The sequence below is a fragment of the Choloepus didactylus genome, chromosome 17, assembly GCF_015220235.1.
Source record: "Choloepus didactylus isolate mChoDid1 chromosome 17, mChoDid1.pri, whole genome shotgun sequence".
Taxonomy (NCBI): Eukaryota; Metazoa; Chordata; class Mammalia; order Pilosa; family Megalonychidae; genus Choloepus; species Choloepus didactylus.
Window position 1 is genome coordinate 65,003,506 of NC_051323.1, and position 19,196 is coordinate 65,022,701.

Below are 19,196 nucleotides of genomic sequence, written 5' to 3' on the forward strand. Positions count from 1 at the left end.
AGACCACCGGCAATCCAAAATAAGACCCACCCTCTTTCAGATTGGTCACATCTTGAGTAAAACAAACGAACCTCTTTAAGAGGTCCTATTTACAGTGGGTTCACACCCACAGGCAGGCAAATTAAGATTAAGAACAGGTCTACTGGAGTCCATAATTCAGTCTACCACAAGTGGGAATCATTGAGGCCATTTTGGGTCAAAGGTAGATTTGTATATCATTGTATATTAAAATAAAGGCTGATGATCTAATTGTATTTGTATACTGGCAATAGCAAAAAAAAAAAAAGGTAAGCTGTGAAAAGATTTTCTTTTATGTATAAACAACAGTGTCATTCTCAGAATCACAGTGTCAAGGGTGCCTTTCCTTTTATCTGCCCGCTTCCGGTTCACCACAGTTGAAAAGCAGCTTGGTGTCAGATAATAACTAGAAGATGTGGCAGAAAGCTTGCTTCTCTTTTCTGTGACAGACAACTTTTTCTCAGGCAAATATTTCTGAGTTTCATAGCTCTTAAGCTTTCCTTGAAATCCTTCAGTTAACAAAGCGGCATTCTTCTCTTTCCCCTTTATGCAGCCAGTTTCTACATTAGCCCACTGGGTGATAATTAATGCTTGATGGCTACACAAAAGCACATACTGAATGAGGATGTGTCTGAAAGTATTATTTATGAAGTGGCTGTAGACCAAGTCAGAATTAGCCTTCAAAACTGTTAGAGGACAGCTAATAGAAAGAATGGATTAGACCTTAACAGAATTATCCTGACCTAGCAGATAAAAATCCCTTTATTTCAGGAAACTTGTCTCTGCTATTTATTCTCTACTTCTGGATAAGCTACTACCCTCCTCATTTTCTTTCCTCTGCTCACTATGAAACCTCTGCTTTACTATAAACACAGTGTTTTCATCTTACAGTGCTTGGTGTATAGTAGGTGCAAACATATTTGTTGGATGGATAAATGATCAATCCATCCTTTCCTGATGACAGAACCGTCTCCTGTTTTATATGTCATGAAATATCTAATGCTTTACTTAAACTTACCACAGATGTTTCCTAACACTTTTGTTGCCACTAGCTCTTTTATCCTTACTCTCGCCACACATAGGCTGAACTGTCATTAAGTCAACTACTGACTTGCTATATGTATAAACTAGCCTGTCATAGTTTATGCACATTAGCCTGATGTCATATAATTAATTCATATTATATTGAGGGCTTGAAATTAGTTTGTTAGTATCTTTTATATTTTTCCTGAATTACTTGACTGGTTAGCTTTCAATAAATTTGGGATATACACAGTACTGATTTCATAATCACAAAACTAGCATATCTAAAAGTGCAATTATATTTTTCTATTCCAAAAATTAAGAGCTACCTCAAGACCCCAGACTGCAAGATGGTAGACAACTTAATCTCATCTCCTCTAGATAATCCAGTCCCTTTAGAACTTGAACTCAAGAACTTCAGGGTTTCCCGTTGTGTCTTTTCTCAGGGGCTGTATCTGAGTCAAGGGGAAAGAAGTTGTCATCATAGCATTAGAGACAGGGGTGTCAGCCCTGAGCTGTGCTCGGTCCTCTGCTGACATCCACCGAGGTGGGGGGCTCCTAGCTCACTGTGGTAGTTGGCTTCTGTCCTCACCATCAGGCACTGCTAGTGTACACTGTCCCACCAGCATCCTTCCTGTCCTCTAACCCTCTTTCAGCCGTTTTGCATCCCTGCTGGGGCATCAGCTCCCAGCTGCTTTACTCACACTTCTCTCATCTGTTGCTACCCTGCCCCTGCAACCTCAGCTGGACATGGTGTGCCTCCAAGAGGCTCTGTCATTTCCCTAATCCGGAGTTGGAAAGAAAGGTGCAGATAGGCATTCGCCTCCAGGATTTTACGCATCCTGTAGGCTGCCTCAGACACTCCAGGGTTTAGTTTGGGGAGCGTCAAGTTAGAGGATCCTATCTGACAACCCTCCCACAAACAGTGGCTAACCTTATTGCTCTTGTTTTATCTCTGAAGAAACAAAAATGTTTTGCTCACAGTCAGCAAAATCCCCTTTTAAAAAAAAAAAAGGAAGCAGTTTTGTTGAGGTATAATTGACATACAAAGGATGCATCTATTTTAAGTATATAGTTCTATGAATTCTGACAAGCACACACCCCTGTGTAACCACAACAAAAATCAAGATAAGCAATTTTATCAGTACAGGAGCTCCTCCCTGCCTGGGGCAGGCACTCACCTCTCAACCTCTGGTCCCAGGCATCTGCTCTTCTGCTTTCAGGACATGGAGATTAGTTTGCATTTTTTAGAAATTTCAATAAATTGAATCATATGGAATGTTTTCTTTTTTGTCTGCATTCTTTTACTCAGCATACTGGTTTTGAGACCTATCCATGTTATGCAAATCATAGTTTGTTCTTTTTTATTGCTGAGTAGTGTTTCATTGCATGGGTGTATCCTATTTATTCATTCACCTGTTGATGGATCTTTGCCTTGTTCACCAGAATTGTAAAATAATAAATTTGTATTGTTTTCAGCTGCCAAGTTTGTGATAATTTGCTATAATAGCAATAGGGAACTAGAATATTGCCATGCTGTTTCTAAAGTGATTGTACCATTTTAACTTCCCACCAACAACACATGAGAGTCCCCGTTGCTCTACATCCTAGCCTAGTTCCAGCATGTTAATTTTACTCTTCAGGCAGAGGGTGTAGCAGTATCTCACTGTGCTTTTAATCTGCATTTGTTTCATGGCTAAATATGTTGAATATCATTTCAAGTGGGTACTGACCATCCATACATCTTTTGTAAAATGTCCTTAAAATTTTGCCTATTTTTGTACAGTTGTTTGTCTTATTATTTACATATATATAAGTTCCCATCTGGTGTCATTTCCCTTCAGGTAATTACTTGCGAGGCGGGTCTGCTGACAATATATTCTGTTATGTTTTGTTTATCTGAAAATGCATTTATTTGTCTTCATTACTGAAGAGTAATTTACTGGATCTACAATTAAAATTCTTGGCTGATAGTTTATTTTCTTCCACTATTTCAAATATATCATTTCTATGTTTATAGGCCTCTGTTCCTTTCCGATGAGTAATCAGTCACTAATCATATAATTTTTCTCCCAGATGTAATATGTAATTTTTATATTGGTGTTTTCAAGAGCTTCTCAATGTGCTTTGGGTTTCAGCAGTTCATCTGTAATTTCCTACCAGTGGTTTTCTTTGTATTTATCCTACGTGGGGTTTGTTGATATTTTGAATTTGCAGTTAATTTTTTAACCAGTTTGGGAGTTTACAGCCATTATTTCTTCAAATATTTATTCCTCCCTTTTCTCTCTTTCTGCTCCTTCTGACACTGTGATTATACTTTTTTTGGTACTGCTTGCTATTGTCCAGGTCCCTGAGACTCTCTTCACTTTTTTTTTTTTTTTTTTGCAATTATTTTTCTCTGTTTTTCTGCACTGGGATATTGCTATCAATTTATCTCCAAATTTTCTGATTCTTTCTTCTGCCATATCCCATATGTTATTGTGCCTGGTTAGTTAATTTTAATTATACTTATGTATTATTTGCATCTACAGTTTCCATTTATTTTCATTTTCATTTCTCTGTTGAGATTCACTATGTGTTTACTCAGTAAAACCACTTTTCCCTTAATTCTTCAAACATATTTATAATAGCTGCTTTGAAAGCTTTGCCTGATAAATTCTCACTAAATCTGCCCTACTCAGAGTCAGTTTTTATTGACTGCCTTTCGTTTCTGAGGATAGGTCACATTTTCCCATTTTTATACTTGGTGGTACCCAGGTATTTCTCCCTCTTTTATGACACCCCAGGTGGTATCTCTGGCAATGGCTGAAGCTGCTCCTTGGCTCCGGGTTCCCCAAGTCAACCAACCCCGTCTCTCTAGAATCAGCTCCTTCAGGCAACCATGGTATCTGGAATTTAGTAAACCACCTCTTCCTTTTTTCCCTTCAACCAGAGCCAGGCAGCATCCTCTGGCTGCTAAGATTCCTTGTTGTCCCCTATTGGCCTTCTAAGCTCTTCTGTCACTGGTTCAACCAATTCCCTATGAAACCCATAGTGGTCATTGTTTTCTTGTCTAAACTCTGAAAGACAGTCTCCATGAACAGAGTTGTACTACCCCATGGGCATGGGACATAAATATGTTAAATCAAAGAATTGCCACGGAAGAATCTAACATATAGCTGATTCCAATAGTGTGCCAGTTCAATGTATTATGTCTCCCAAAATGCCATTATTTTTGATGCAATCTTGTACGGGCAGACATATTAGTGTTGATTAGATTATGGAATCCTTTGGGTGTTTCCATGGAGATGTGATTCAGTCAATTTGGTTGGGTAATTTCCATGGAGGTGTTGGCCCACCCATTCAGGGTGGGTCTGAATTAAATTACTGGAGCACTATATAAGCTCAGACAGAAGGAGCAAGCTTGCTACAGCCCAGCGGGACCCTCTGAAGAATGCCCAGGAGCTGAGAGAGGAGCTGAAGCTTACAGAAACACCTTGAAGACAGCCATTGAAAGCAGACTTTAGGTCTGGAGAAGCCAAGAGAGGAAAAATGCCCCAAGAGCAACTAAGAGTGACATTTTTGAGGAACTGCAGCCTAGAGAGGAATGTCCTGGGAGAAAGCCATTTTGAAACCAGAACTTTGGAGCAGACTCCAGCCACGTGCCTTCCCAGCTAACAGAGGTTTTCCAGACGCCATTGGCCATCCTCCAGTGAAGGTACTTGATTGCTGATGTATTACCTTGGACACTTTATGGCCTTAAGACTGTAACTGTGTAATCAAATAAACCCTCTTTATAAAAGCCAATCCATTTCTGGTGTTTTGCATTGCAGCAGCATTAGCAAACTAGAAACGGGTAGGTTTTGTCCTCTCTGTATATCCCAGCAAGCATCACAAGGTGCTTTAAGAAAACCAACTGGAATTTCCATGCTGTCTCATTACAGACACAGTTCCCATGCCTTTTCTCATTCTGCTATCCCCAATTGTGATGGGGTAGTGATATTTGCCATGGTTGACAAATGGCTAAGCTTTAGCATGTCTAAAGTACATCATGCTGTCTTGCAATTGTTTTCTGTTATTGGGGTGTTCCTGTGCTGTGAATAGGGAGTTGTTTAGACTGGTTTATCTAACACTTAATCCATAATATAGTAATTCTGTCTGGTAAATTGTCATCCTCACTCTTCAATAGTTGTACACTTAGTTTTATGAAATTGTGGATATTTTATTATGCAGGTTAGTAGTGGACACATTTGGTGTCCTATCCAGATACCCTTTACTAGGCCTCCATACCCATCCCTTGACTCTTGTGAGTGTTAGATGAGAATGGCAAATACATGCATTCTTTCCTGGGTAAATGTCTTCAGATGCAGGAGTTGCCTTGCCCAAATATTCCTAAGAATGACTGAAATAGGGCTATAAAACCCTGGCCCTCTTGCATCAAGGCAGTACACCTCCATGGTGTTGTTCGGGATCCAGAGCTCCCTGTGGGGTCTGGCTGAGGCTAGACTTCAGCTAAACCCATATATTTGCTTAGCTTCTTCCCTGTTCTATCCTTCTTTCCTCACCTCTTTTACAAGCTTCTCCTGAGGGCATTTCCTAAATAAATAAATACACCAGAATTTCTGTTCCAAGCTTTGATTCTAAGTCCAGGTGCATTGCAATCATTCCTATAGCCAGAGAGTACTATTCATATAACATATATCTCAAAAAAAGAGACTTCTCAGTGGGAGGTGAAAATACAGGGCAGTTCTTTGATTTTAAAACTGTATAGAAACATATCCTTGCCTATGGGGGTGGGACACAGAATGGACTGAATGTCAGTTTAGTATACCTGACTTCAGGCAACTTCAGTTTTCATATGTGCAGGATGGGAATGATATACTTCCGTCACACATGTTTGTGATGATCAAATGAGCTACTACAAGAGATGCCATGTGTGCCAGTTTGGATATATTATGTCCCCCAAGAAAAAGCCATGATCTTTCAATCCAGTCTTGTAGGATACTGGGATTAGGTTGTTTCCATGGAGATGTGACCCACCCAACTGTGAGTGACACCTTTGATTAGGGTGTGACCTCTGATTGAATGTTTCTATGGAAATGTGGCCCCGCCCATTCAGCGTGGACCCTGATTAGTTCACTGGAGTCCTATAAAAAGAGCTTACAAACAGAGGGATCTCAGAGTTGCAACTTAGATAGAGACATTTTGAAGATGGCTGTTGAAAGCAGACATTTGCTCTGGAGAAGCTAAGAGAGGACAAACACCACAAGAGCAACATTTTGAAGAATGCACAGATACTGAGAGAGGAGCTGGAACTCAACCCAGGATCATCAGATGCCATCCACGTGCCTTCCCAGCTTACAGAGGTTTTCCTGTATGCCATTGACCTTCCTTCAGTGAAGATACCCTATTGTTGATGCCTTACCTTGGACGCTTAATGGTCTTAAGACTGTAACTTTGTAACCAAATAAACCCCCTTTATAAAAGCCATTCCATTTCTGGTGTTTTGCAAAATGGCAGCATTAGCAAACTGGAACACCATGCCAAGTAGCAAACTATTCAACATATGGTATGGGTTCAGTAGGTGTTGTTAAAAAATATATGGTAATATTACTGTGAGGTCTCTAGTATTTGATGATTTTATATGTGGGATAAAGACAGCAGTGCAGATGTATCAGAATCCATTATTAAAAAGACATTTGTTCCTACACTGAGTGATTTGGAAAAAATGTCCCTAATTTCAAGGTAAAAATGGATCTGCACATTTTTCCTGGTGTGATTAAAACTCTATGTAAGAGAGGATCTAAGATGGCCACATAGAGAGGAGTGGAAGCTAGTTAGTCCTCTTGGAACAACTAATAAACAACCAGGAACAACTAATAAATAATCTGGAATAACTGCAGGGGGACAAATGTGACCATCCACTCATCAAAAACTAACCTGAATTGGGAGGAATGCCTGAGATCACAGCAAAAAATCTGTAAGTAAAAACTGCAGATCCAAGCTGGGAGACCCCTCCCCCCACAGCCCAAGCTGCAAAGCCTCATGGTGCTAGAGAGACGCTCTCTCCCAGCAAGCGAATATAGTCAGCTGAGCTCCAACAGGGGTTTTCATTAACAAGCATGTACTGCTCGCTACAAGCTATGAATCCCCAACAAGCAGACAGAGGCTTTGGGTGATGACTGACCTTGGAGAGCAAGAGGGTGGCCACGGATGGGCCCTGAAGGGGGCTTTCTGTCCTTTTTTCAGCTCAGTGGAGAGAGTCTCAGACATTTTCATTTCCAAGCACTCTGACCCAGACAAGGGTGGAGTTAGCACAGGCAGACTCTATTCAAATGCTAATGACCTCTCCCTAGGGGCTTATCTTCCCTAAGAGGAAAGGGGTGGGGCCCAGCTCTACTACCCACCTTCCATTGAGAACCAGACCCCGGAGCCTGGGGGAAAACAGCCACGGGCCACAGCTCCTTACACCAGTCAGGAGCTACAGACTGACAGGAACCACCTGCTGGGCAGAAGAGCACAGTGACCTGAGGCCTCACAGGGTGAACCAATTTTCTAAGACACACCCTCAGGGAAACCGGATACTGAATATTTCTTCCTTCTGGGACCTGAGCCCATTCTGGTCTGGGAAAACCTGATTGGGGTAATGAAGGAAACCATGCCTAGACAACAGAAAACTACAACATACACTAAGAAAAATGAAGTTATGGCCCAGTCAAAGGAACAAACTTACACTTCAACTGAGATACAGGAATTGAAACAACTAATAATAAGTCAATCCAAAAAGTTTAGGGAATATATGGCAAAAGAGATGAACCATGTAATGAAAACATCGGGCATATATGAGGTAGAAATTGAAAGTTTGAAAAGCCAACTGGCAGAATCTATGGAAATGAAAGGCACAACACAAGAGATGAAAGACACACTGGAAACATATAACAGCAGATCTCAAGAGGCAGAAGAAAACACTCAGGGACTGGAGAACAAGGCACCTGAAATCCTACACACAAAAGAACAGATAGAGGAAAGAATGGAAGAATATGAGCAACATCTCCGGGAACTTAAGGACAAAATGAAAAGCTAGAATGTACATGTCATTGGTGTCCCAGAAGGAGAAGAGAAGGGAAAATGGGCAGAAGTAATAATAGAGGAAATAATCAATGAAAATTTCCCATCTCTTATGAAAGACATAAAATTACAGATCCAAGAAGTGCAGCATACCCCAAACAGAATAGATCTGAATAGGCCTATGCCAAGACACCTAATAATCAGATTATCAAACATCAAAGATAAAGAGAGAATCCTGAAAGCAGCAAGAGAAAAGCGATCCAAAGGTAGGTTAATAAGACTGTGTGCAGATTTCTCAATAGAAACCATGGAGGCAAGAAGGAAGTGGGGCAATATATTTAAGATACTGAAAGAGAAAAACTACCAACCAAGAATCCTATATCCAGCAGAACTATCCTTCAAATATGAGGGAGAGCTTAAAATATTCTCTGACAAACAGACAATGACAGAGTTTGTAAACAAGATACCTGCTCTACAGGAAACACTAAAGGAAACACTGCAGACAGAAAGGAAAAGACAGGAGTGAGAGTTTTGGAAAACAATTTTGGGAGATAGTAGCACAGCAATGTGAATACACTGAACAAAGATGACTGTGAGTTTGGTTGAAAGAGAAAGGTTGGGACCATGTGGGACCACAGAACAAAAGACAAACGATAAAGACTGGGACTGTGTAACTCAGGGAAACCTAGGGTATGTAACAATTGTGATAAAAGGTACAAATATGTTTTTACATGAGGTAGGACAAATGAATGTCAGCATTGCAAGGTGTTAAAAATAGGGTGGGATTGGGGGTAAATACTATCAATGCAAACTATAGACTATAATTTACAGAAAAAAAAAACTCTATGTAAGACTGCAATCAGAACAAACAGTCACTTAGAATTTTAGAGCTCTGTTGTAAAATAACTAGCCTGAGGTCTCTTAACTTGCTTCAGAGAAACAGTGTTTATTCCAGTTGAGTGAGCTGGAGTTTCTGGTCTTGGACCTAAGATTTGACAGATGAGGGTGGTCATTATTTTACAATATAGATTTGTGTTGCTAGGTAAATTCTTTGTGATAAGCTTTTAGAAGAACAGCTAGTCTCATCTAATTTAGAAATATTTTACTTGTGCAACTTAGCTGTATTTGTCACCATTCCAGGAGCTCCTCTTAGCTGAAAACACTGATATCTACCAAATTCCAAACCCTGAGCAGGGAAGGGAGTTCCTCAGGTCCCTCACTGAGCTGGGAAGTGAGTCCCAAATGATGGTGTCTAGGGTTGTCTTATTGCTGTGGACTTAATCTACAGCAGTCTAGAGTGCCCCTGGGAAATAGTGAGGCAATGGGGAAGCTGAATGCATTTTCCAACTTCTCTTTTATCGCCTGTATTTCTATATGGAGCAGTTCTAATTCTGTTAAGTTTCACTGTTGGATATATTTAATTAAATAGTTTTTAGTTACTTTTAATTTAGAAAAAGCATATTTTGATATTCAGTGATGGGAATTGTCAAAATAATATTAATAGAGAATACGCTTAATTTGTACTCATGGAATTTTATAATTACTTTCATCTAATTTGCAAATAGTTTTTTATTTCTATTTCACCTTTTTAATTATTTTTCACAATGTTGTACTCATATTAGTAATGATTATGAGAGGTCACTTGTAAATTTATTTTGCATCTTTGTTGTGTTTTTCATAATGGACTTTTCTTCCAACTGAATTAATTTGTTTAGAGTAACAAAAACATGTCAGCAACTACCAGATTCTAGAAATCTTGTTTTAGCTTAGAAAATATTGTATGGAGATTATGGAAAAATAATAATGTATAGTCTCTTTACCTTAGGAACTGCTACTAAAGATCATGGTGGGCCTTTGACCAAAGGGAGCCTTGAACAAGCAGATAAACTTCCCCTTTTATCCCACAAATTTGACTATCCTGAGATGCAGCAGTGCATAAGGTGTCTTGCAAGCTTGTTCCGCAAGATTTAACAATCAATTATTCTTGATGTCAAGTGCTGGCCACCTCAGTAACGTGCCTTGTATTTACTCTTCTTTCTTCTTTGTCTCACTCAACTTTTCTTTCATTCCTACTTATCTATAACCTCATTCCATAGTAAATTAGTAGCATATAAATGTTGTGCCTTCTTAAGGAAGAGACACTAAAACAGTAGCAAGATTGGCCCAAGAAAGCAAAGCCTCAAGATGGGATTTTTGGTTTGGGTTATTTACTATTCTGATGCAGTAGGGTCCTAATGCTGATGATAAGTGGTGTAGTGATAACACCTGCATCACAGCCATGAGGCTTTTCACCTGAGAAACTACAGGTGTTGTGGAATAGGAACGGGAGGAGGGAGGAAGTAGCTGTGGTGCCTGGAAGGTAAGGGAGAGAGTGATATTATTAATCATTGTGGAGTAGGATGCATTTCATTAATAACATTGGAAGTTTTGAAAAAGAAAATGATGGATTCATATCAGCCAGCTGCCAAATTATGTTACACTGTGAAAGCCAGCAGGCCTGTATGGCTGTGTTTGAGGAGGGGTTAATCTCCTGTGATAGGGAGCAGCTTATACTGAAAATGAGGCAAGATTCTGATTCCAGGTATGGTAGACATCCATGTTATCTGCTTCTGTGCCCAATTTCTTCCCCACAAAAAACAACATTGAAAAGGGTTCCCTCAAACCCAGTGATGGAGTAGGAAAGAAAGGAGGCCTGGTTTACAGATGGTGGAGCCATCATATGTTGGTGCTAGCCTAATATGAACTACTACCAAATCACAGCCCTACTCAATGGAAGTCCAAAAGTACAATGCAGAAGTTAAATTTGTGTGGAAAGAGCAGTGGTTTGAGATATGGATAGATATCATCTTACAATGGCAAATGGTTGTCTGGTGGTAAAGGGCCTGGAGGAATACCAGGTCTGAAGAATAGAGATGTGGATGGATCTACCAGGGTGGGCACAAAGCCTGTAGAATTTTATATCTCAAATTAATACTCACCAGAGGCATTCATCAAAGGAGCTTCTATCAACAATGGAATTCAATCTGTCATCCCTCAAGTGGGCTCATGAATTTAATGGCCATGGTGCCAGGGATGGAGGCTATTTATGAGTCCAACAGCTCCCTCTAATCAAGGTTATTCTAGCTATTGCCTCTGTCAAACGTCTAATCTTCCAACAGCAGAAACAGTCTCTGAGCCTTGAACATGGACCCATCCCTTGAGAAGACAAAACAGTCTGTTGATGGCAGGTTGATTACATCACATCCCTACTACCTTGGAGAGGACAGTGATTTGTTCTTTCTAAAGTCAATGCACATTGTGGATATAGATTTTCCTCTCCCTCCTGCAGTGCCACCGCCATCACAAGAATCAGAGGGCTTGCAAAGTTCTTAATATGTTGACCTGATATCCTACATACTCCCCGGGGAGAAGTGACACATTTTTTTGAAAAATGTGCAAAAACAGTCACTTGGCAGATCCATTGAATTTAGCACATATCCAGAAGCAGCTGGCCTAATAGAGTGGAAGATTAGCTTAGTCTTCAACCTGGGAGAAACATGGTGTGGGAGAGGATTACTGGCCTCCAGAATAAGGTGTCTATGTGAAGTCTTTCTCAGACAAAGAATAAATGAGGGAATTCCTCACCAGCAAACCTGCTCTGCAAGAAATATTAAAAGAAGTTCTTCACTAAAAAGGAAAATAATATATATCAGAAACTCAGATCTACATTAAGATATGAAGAACTTCAGAGAATGAAAAAATGAGGGTACATAAAATATTTTATTTTTCTTATTCTTCTTATTCTTAATTAATCTAAAAGATAACTGTTTAAAGATATAATAATAAAACAATTAGGTGATTATAAAATGTGGTAAAATGAAATGAATGATATCAGTGTCATAAGGGATAGAAGAGAATAATTGAGTTTATTCTATTATAAGCTACTAGCATTCTACATAAAGTAGTATAGTGTTACTGAAGGTGGACTTAGATTAGTTAAAAATATATATTGAGAACTCTACAGCAACCACTCAAACAATTTAAAAATAAAGATAATTCATATGCTAAAAGAGGAGATTAAATGGAATAATATAAAATGTTCAATTAAAATCAGAGAAGACACTTTCTAAGACAACTCAGCAGGTGGACTCGCTGCCCTCGCTCCTATGTGGGACATGACACCTGGGGTTATAAATCTCCCTGGCATCACAACTCCCAGGGATGAGCCTGGTCCTGGCATTATGGGATTGAGAAAGCCTCTGGACAAAGGGGGAAGAGAAAGGAAACAAAATCAAGTTTCAGTGGCTGAGAGATTTCAAATGGAGTTGAGAGGTCATTCTGGAGGTTTATCTTATGCATTATATAGATATCCTTTTCTAGTTTTTAGTGTATTAGAATAGCTAAAAGGAAATACCTGAAACTGTTGAACTGCAATCCAGTAGCCTGGATTCTTGAAGATGATCGTATAGCATATAGCTTATATGGTATGACCATGTGAATGTGAAAACCTTGTGGTTCACACTCTGTTTATCCAGTGTATGGACAGATGAGTAGAAAAATGGGGACAAAAAGTAAATGAAAAATAGGGGGAAAAAGGGGTAGAGGAAGTTTGGGTATTCTTTTTTACTTTTATTTTTATTTTTATTCTTTTTCGTGGTTTTTTTTTTTTGGAGTAATGGAAATGTTCAAAAATAGATTGGGGTGATGAATGCACAACTATATGATGGCACTGTGAACAGTTGAGTGTATAGCATGGATGATTGTATGTATGTGAATATATCTCAATAAAATTGCATTAAAAATCAGAGAAGGCAGAAAAAGAGGGTGGAAGAGGAAGAGATAACAATGCAACAAACAGAAACTTCTGCAAACATGGTAAATATTAATCCAATGTTATCATTAATCACTTTAAATGTGAATTATATAAGTGCACCAGTTATAGGCAGATTGTTAGAGAGGATTAAAAACAGGGCCCAACTATTGTTGTCTATCAGAAAAACCCGCTTTAAATATAGACTCAGATAGGTTAAAGTTGAAGGAATGGGGAAAGATAAACTGTGATAACACATATCGAGGGAAAGTGGAAGTAGCTAAATCAATTTCAGACAAAGCACACTTCAGAACAAGGAAAATGATCAAGGATAACAAGGGGCATTGTGTAATAATAAAATGATCATTCCTTAAAGAAGATATGCCAGTTCTAAAGATGTATGCACCTAACAAGACAGCATCAAGATATATATGGCAAAAACTTATAGAACTAAAAGGAGAAATAGAAAAATCCACTATTACAGTTGGGAACTTAAACACTCCTCTTTCAGTAATGGATACATCAACCAGACAGAAAGTAAGTAGGGATATATTTGGCTTGAACAGCACCATCAATCAAATGGATCTAAATGACATTTATAGAATTCTTCATCTCATATCAGTAGAATAAGCATTCTTTTTAAGTTTGCCTGGAATATTTGCCAAGGCAGAGCACATTCTGGGCCATAAAATTCAACCCTACACATTTAAAAGAATAGAAATCATGCAAAGAAAATCCTCAGACCACAGTGGAATTAAACTAGAAATTAGTAAGAGAAAGATTGTTGGAAAATACTCAACTGTTTTGAAATCAAACAATATGCTGTTAAATAGCACATGGGTCAAAGAAAAATCTCAAGAAAACAACATTTTAATTAAATGAAAATACAGCTTGTCAATATTGTGGAATGCAGTAAAGCAGTAATTAGAGGAAAATTTATAGCATTAAATGCATAGGTTAGAAACGAAGAAAGATTTAAAATCAATAACATAACATTCCACCATAGGAAACTAGAGAAAAAAGAGCAATTTAAGACTTACACAAGCAGAAGCAAAGAAGTAATTTAAATTAGACCAGAAAACATTAGAATTGAAACAGGGAAATAATGGAGAAAATCAATGACACCAAAAGCTAGTTCTTTGGAAAGATCAATAAAATTGACAAACCCCTAGCCAGGCTAAGAAAGAGAAAGAGAGAAGACACAATACCTTATCAGAAATGAAATTAGTTTTATCATCACTATTGATCACATGGGCATTAAAAGAATAACAAGAATACTAAGAACAACTCTATGCCCAGAAATTTGATAACTTAGATGAAGTAGAACAATTCTTTGAAAGACGCAGACTACCAAAACTCACACAAGGAGATACAGATAATCTGAATATGCCTATTTTTATTAAAGAAATTGAATTAATAATTAATAATCTTAAAAAAAAGAAAGCATCAGGCCCAGATGATTTCACTGGAATTCACTGGTGCTCTCTACCAGACATTTAGTGAAGGAATTATACCAACTTTCCATAATATCTTCCAGAAAATAGAAACAAAGAGAACACTTCCTAATTTATAAGGCCAGCATTACCTTAATACCATAAACAGATAAAGTAATTACAAGAGAACAAAATCACACTGATATCTTTTATGAACATATACACAAAATTTCTAAGAAAAAATATTAGCAAATTAAATATAACAATATATAATAATAACTATTCATCATGACCAAGAGGGGTATATTCAAACTACACAAGGCTTTGTCAGCATTTGAAAGTTAATCATTGTAACCCATCAGGTCAACAGAAGAAAAATCAATACATCAATGAATGCATAAAAAGATTTTGAAATAAATCCAACAGCCCTTCATGATAAAAACTCTCAGCAAACTAGGAATTGTGGGGGCTTCCTTAGCTTGATAAAGAAAATTTACAAAAAACCTACAGCTAACATCATTCTTACAGGTGAGAGCACTGGAACCTTTCCCCCAACGTCATGAACAAGGTGAAGAAGTCCTCTCTGGCCATTTGTATTCAGCATGATTCTGGAAGTCCTATATAGGGCAACAAGACAAGAACAGAAAAATAAAGTTTATGAATTGAGAAGGAAGAAATAAAACTATCTTTATTCACAGATGACATGATATTCCATGTAAATAATCACCAGGAATCAACAACAACAGCAAAATTCTTCTAATTGATAAGCAAGTACAGCAAGGGCCCAAGAAACAAAGTTAACATACAAAAGTCACTTGTTTTCTTACATACCAGCAATTAACAATTGGAAGTTGAAATTAAACATACAATGCCATTTGCAATAGCACCAAAATGCAAAAATAATATTTTGGTATAAATCTAAAAAAAAAATATGCATGGGATGTATATATGGAAAACTACAAAACTCTGATGAAAGATATCAAACAGTATCTAAATAAATGGAGAATTATTTCAAGTTCATGGATTGGAAGACTCAATATTTCTAAGACGTCAATTCTCCCCAAGCTGAGGTATAGATTCTACAACTTGGCAGATACTGACAAACTGATTCTTATGATTTTATGGAAAGACAAAAGACCTAGAATAGTTAACACAACACTGAAGAATAACAAACATGAAAAGACTCCCATTACCAAATTTCAAGATGATTGTATAGCTACAATAATCAAAATAGCATAGTATTAACAAAAAAAAGGGGGGGACAGATTAGTCAGTGAAATGGAATAGAGAGCCTATAAATAGACTTGATATGATGAACTTATTTTTGCCAATGGAGCAAAGTCAATTTATGGAAAAAGACAGTCTTTTCAACAACCATTCTGGAACAATATAAAAAATAAATGAAACATATATAAAGAATGAACCCATATACAGACCTTACATTTTTCACAAAAATTAACTCAAAATGGATCATAGATCTAAGTATAAAGTGCAGCCATTTAAAACTTCTAGAAGAAAGCATAGAAAAAAGCCTAGGTAACCTCAGATTTGCTGATGAGTTTTTAGACAGAACATAACATGCACAACCCAAGCAAGAAAAAACTGGTAAATTGGCCTTGATTAAAATTTAAAACTTCTATTCTGTGTTACAAACTTAAGAAAGGACAAAATAAGCAAAGACTGAGAGAAAATATTTGTAAAAACACATACCTAATAAAATATCAGTATTCAAAATATGCAAAGAACTCCTGAAATTCAACAATAAGAAAACAATTAAACCAGTTTAAAAAAACAGTCAAAAGATGTGAATAGACACCTTGCCAAAGAATATATACAGATGGAAAATCAGAATATGAAAAGGTGATTAACATCATTTGTCATTAGCAAGTTGCAAATTAAAACAACAAGAAGATACCTCAGTATATCCATTATATTGGCTAAAATCTATAAAGTACTGACAGTACCAGTTGGTGAGGAGGATATGGAGTAACAGAAACTCACTCATTGCTGGTCTGAATTCAAAATAGTACAGTTACTTTGGAAGACAGTTTGGCAATTTCTAACAAATCTAAATATAGTCTTACCACATACTCCCAACAATCACATTCCTAGGTATTTTCCTAAGTGATTTGAAAATTTATGTCCAAAAAACACCTGCACATAAATGTACATAACAGCTTTATTAATAATATCTAAAACTGGAAGCAACCAAGATGATTTTCAAAATCATAAACAAACTTTGGTACAACAATACAGCAGACTATTATTCAGTGATAAACAGAAGTAAGCTATAATGATACAAAAACACATGGATGGTGGGAGGACCTAAGATGGTGGCATAGAGAGGAGTGGAAGCTAGTTAGTACCCCTGGAGCAAGTAATGAACAACCAGGAACAACTAGTAAATAATCCAGAATAACTGCAGGGGGACAAACGTGACCGTCCACTCATCATACACCAACCTGAATTGGGAGGAATGACTGAGATCGCAGCATAAAATCTGTAAGAAAAAACTGCAGATCCAAGCCAGGAGCCCCCTTCCCCCACAGCCTGAGCTGCAAAGCCTCACGGTGCTAGAGAGAAGCTCTCTCCCAGCAAGCAAATATAGCTCTGAGCTCCAACTGGGGTTTTAATTAACAAGCGTGAACTGCTCGCTATGAGCTACAAATCTCTAACAAGCAGACAGAGGCTTTGGGTGATGACTGACCTTGGAAAGCTGGAGGGTGGCCAAAGACTGGCCCTGAAGGGGGCTTTCTGTTCCTGTTTTGGCTCAGTGGAGAAAGCCTCAGCCATTTTCTGTTCCCAGTGCTCTGACCCAGACAAGGGTGGAGATAGCAAAGCAGAGTTTATTCAAATGCTAATGATCTCTCCCTAGGGGGGTTATCTTCCCTAAGAAGAAAGGGGTGGGGCCCAGTTCTACTACCCACCCACCATTCAGAACCAGACCCCAGAGCCTGGGGGAAAATAGCCACAGGCCACATCTCCTTACACCAATCTGGAGCTACAGGCTGACAGGCACCACTTGCTGGGCAGAAGAGCACAGTGACCTGAGGCTTCACAGGGTGTACCAATGTTCTAAGACACACCCTCAGGGAAACCGGCTACTGAATATTTCTTCCTTCTGGGACCTGAGCCCGTTCTGATCTGGGAAAACCTGGTTGGGGTAACCAAGGAAACCATGCCTAGACAACAGAAAACTACAACCTACACTAAGAAAAACGAAGTTATGGCCCAGTCAAAGGAACAAACTTGCACTTCAACTGAGATGCAGGAATTGAAACAACTAATAATAAGTCAATCTAAAAAGTTAAGGGAAGATATGGCAAAAGAGATAACGATATAATGAAAACACTGGGCGTACATAAGGTAGAAATTGAAAGTTCGAAAAACCAACTGGCAGAATCTATGGAAATGAAAGGCACAACATAAGAGATGAAAGACACAATGGAAACATACAACAGCAGATCTCCAGAGGCAGAAGAAAACACTCAGGAACTGGAGAACAAGGCACCTGAAATCCTACACACAAAAGAACAGAGAGAGAAAAGAATGGAAAAATATGAGCAATGTCTATGGGAACTTAAGGACAGACTGAAAAGCAAGAATTTACATGTCATTGGTGTCCCAGAAGGAGAAGAGAAGGGAAAGGGGGCAGAAGCAATCATAGAGGAAATAATCAAAGAAAATTTCCCATCTCTTATGAAAGACATAAAATTACAGATCCAAGAACCGCAGCATACCCCAAACAGAATAGATCTGAATATGCCTACACCAAGACACTTAATAATCAGATTATCAAACGTCAAAGATAAAAAGAGAATCCTGAAAGCAGCAAGAGAAAAGCGATCCATCACATACAAAGGTAGCTTAATAAGACTGTGTGCAGATTTCTCAATAGAAACCGTGGAGGCAAGAAGGAAGTGGGGCAATATATTTAAGATACTGAAAGAGAAAAACCACCAACCAAGAATTCTATATCCAGCAAAGCTATCCTTCAAATATGAGGGAGAGCTTAAAATATTCTCCAACAAATAGACAATGACAGAGTTTGTGAACAAGATACCTGCTCTACAGGAAACACTAAAGGAAGCGCTACAGACAGAAAGGAAAAGACAGAAGTGAGAGGTTTGGAAAACAATTTTGGGAGATAGTAGCACAGCAATGTAAGCACACTAACAAAGATGACTGTGAGTATGGTTAAAAGAGGAAGGTTGGGACCATGTGGGACACCAGAACAAAGGATGAACAATAAAGACTGGGACTGTGTAACTCAGAGAAACCTAGGGTGCTCAATGATTGTAATAAAAGGTACAAATATGTTTTTACATGAGGTGGAACAAATGAATGTCAACATTGCAAAGTGCATTAAAAATAGTGTGGGATTGGGGGGAAAATACAGTCAATGCAAACTAGAGATTATAATTAACAGAAATATTGTATTATGCTTCCTTTAATATAACAAAGGCAATATACCAAAGCTAAATGCATGTGGGGGGCATGAGGAATAGGAGAAGGGTATGGGACTCCTGGCATTGGTGATATTATCTGACTCTTTATTCTACTTTATGTTAATACTATCTTTCCTTTTGTTGCTTTCTAGTTGTCAAGTTTTGTTTTGTTTTTTGTTTTTGTTTTTTCTCTCTCTCTTTTCTTTTTCTTTTGTCTCTCTGCCTTCTTTGACTCTTCCTCCTTCTTTGTGGAAGAAATGGAGATGTCCTTATATAGTTATTGGTGATGGTGCTGAATACGTAAATATGTGACTATACAGGGAACCAACGATTGTTTACTTAGGATGGAATGCATGGTGTGTGAACAAAACCATCTTAAAAGAAATGGGTGTATGAAGAAAACCTGAGGGCAATATATTGAGTGAAATAAGACAGACA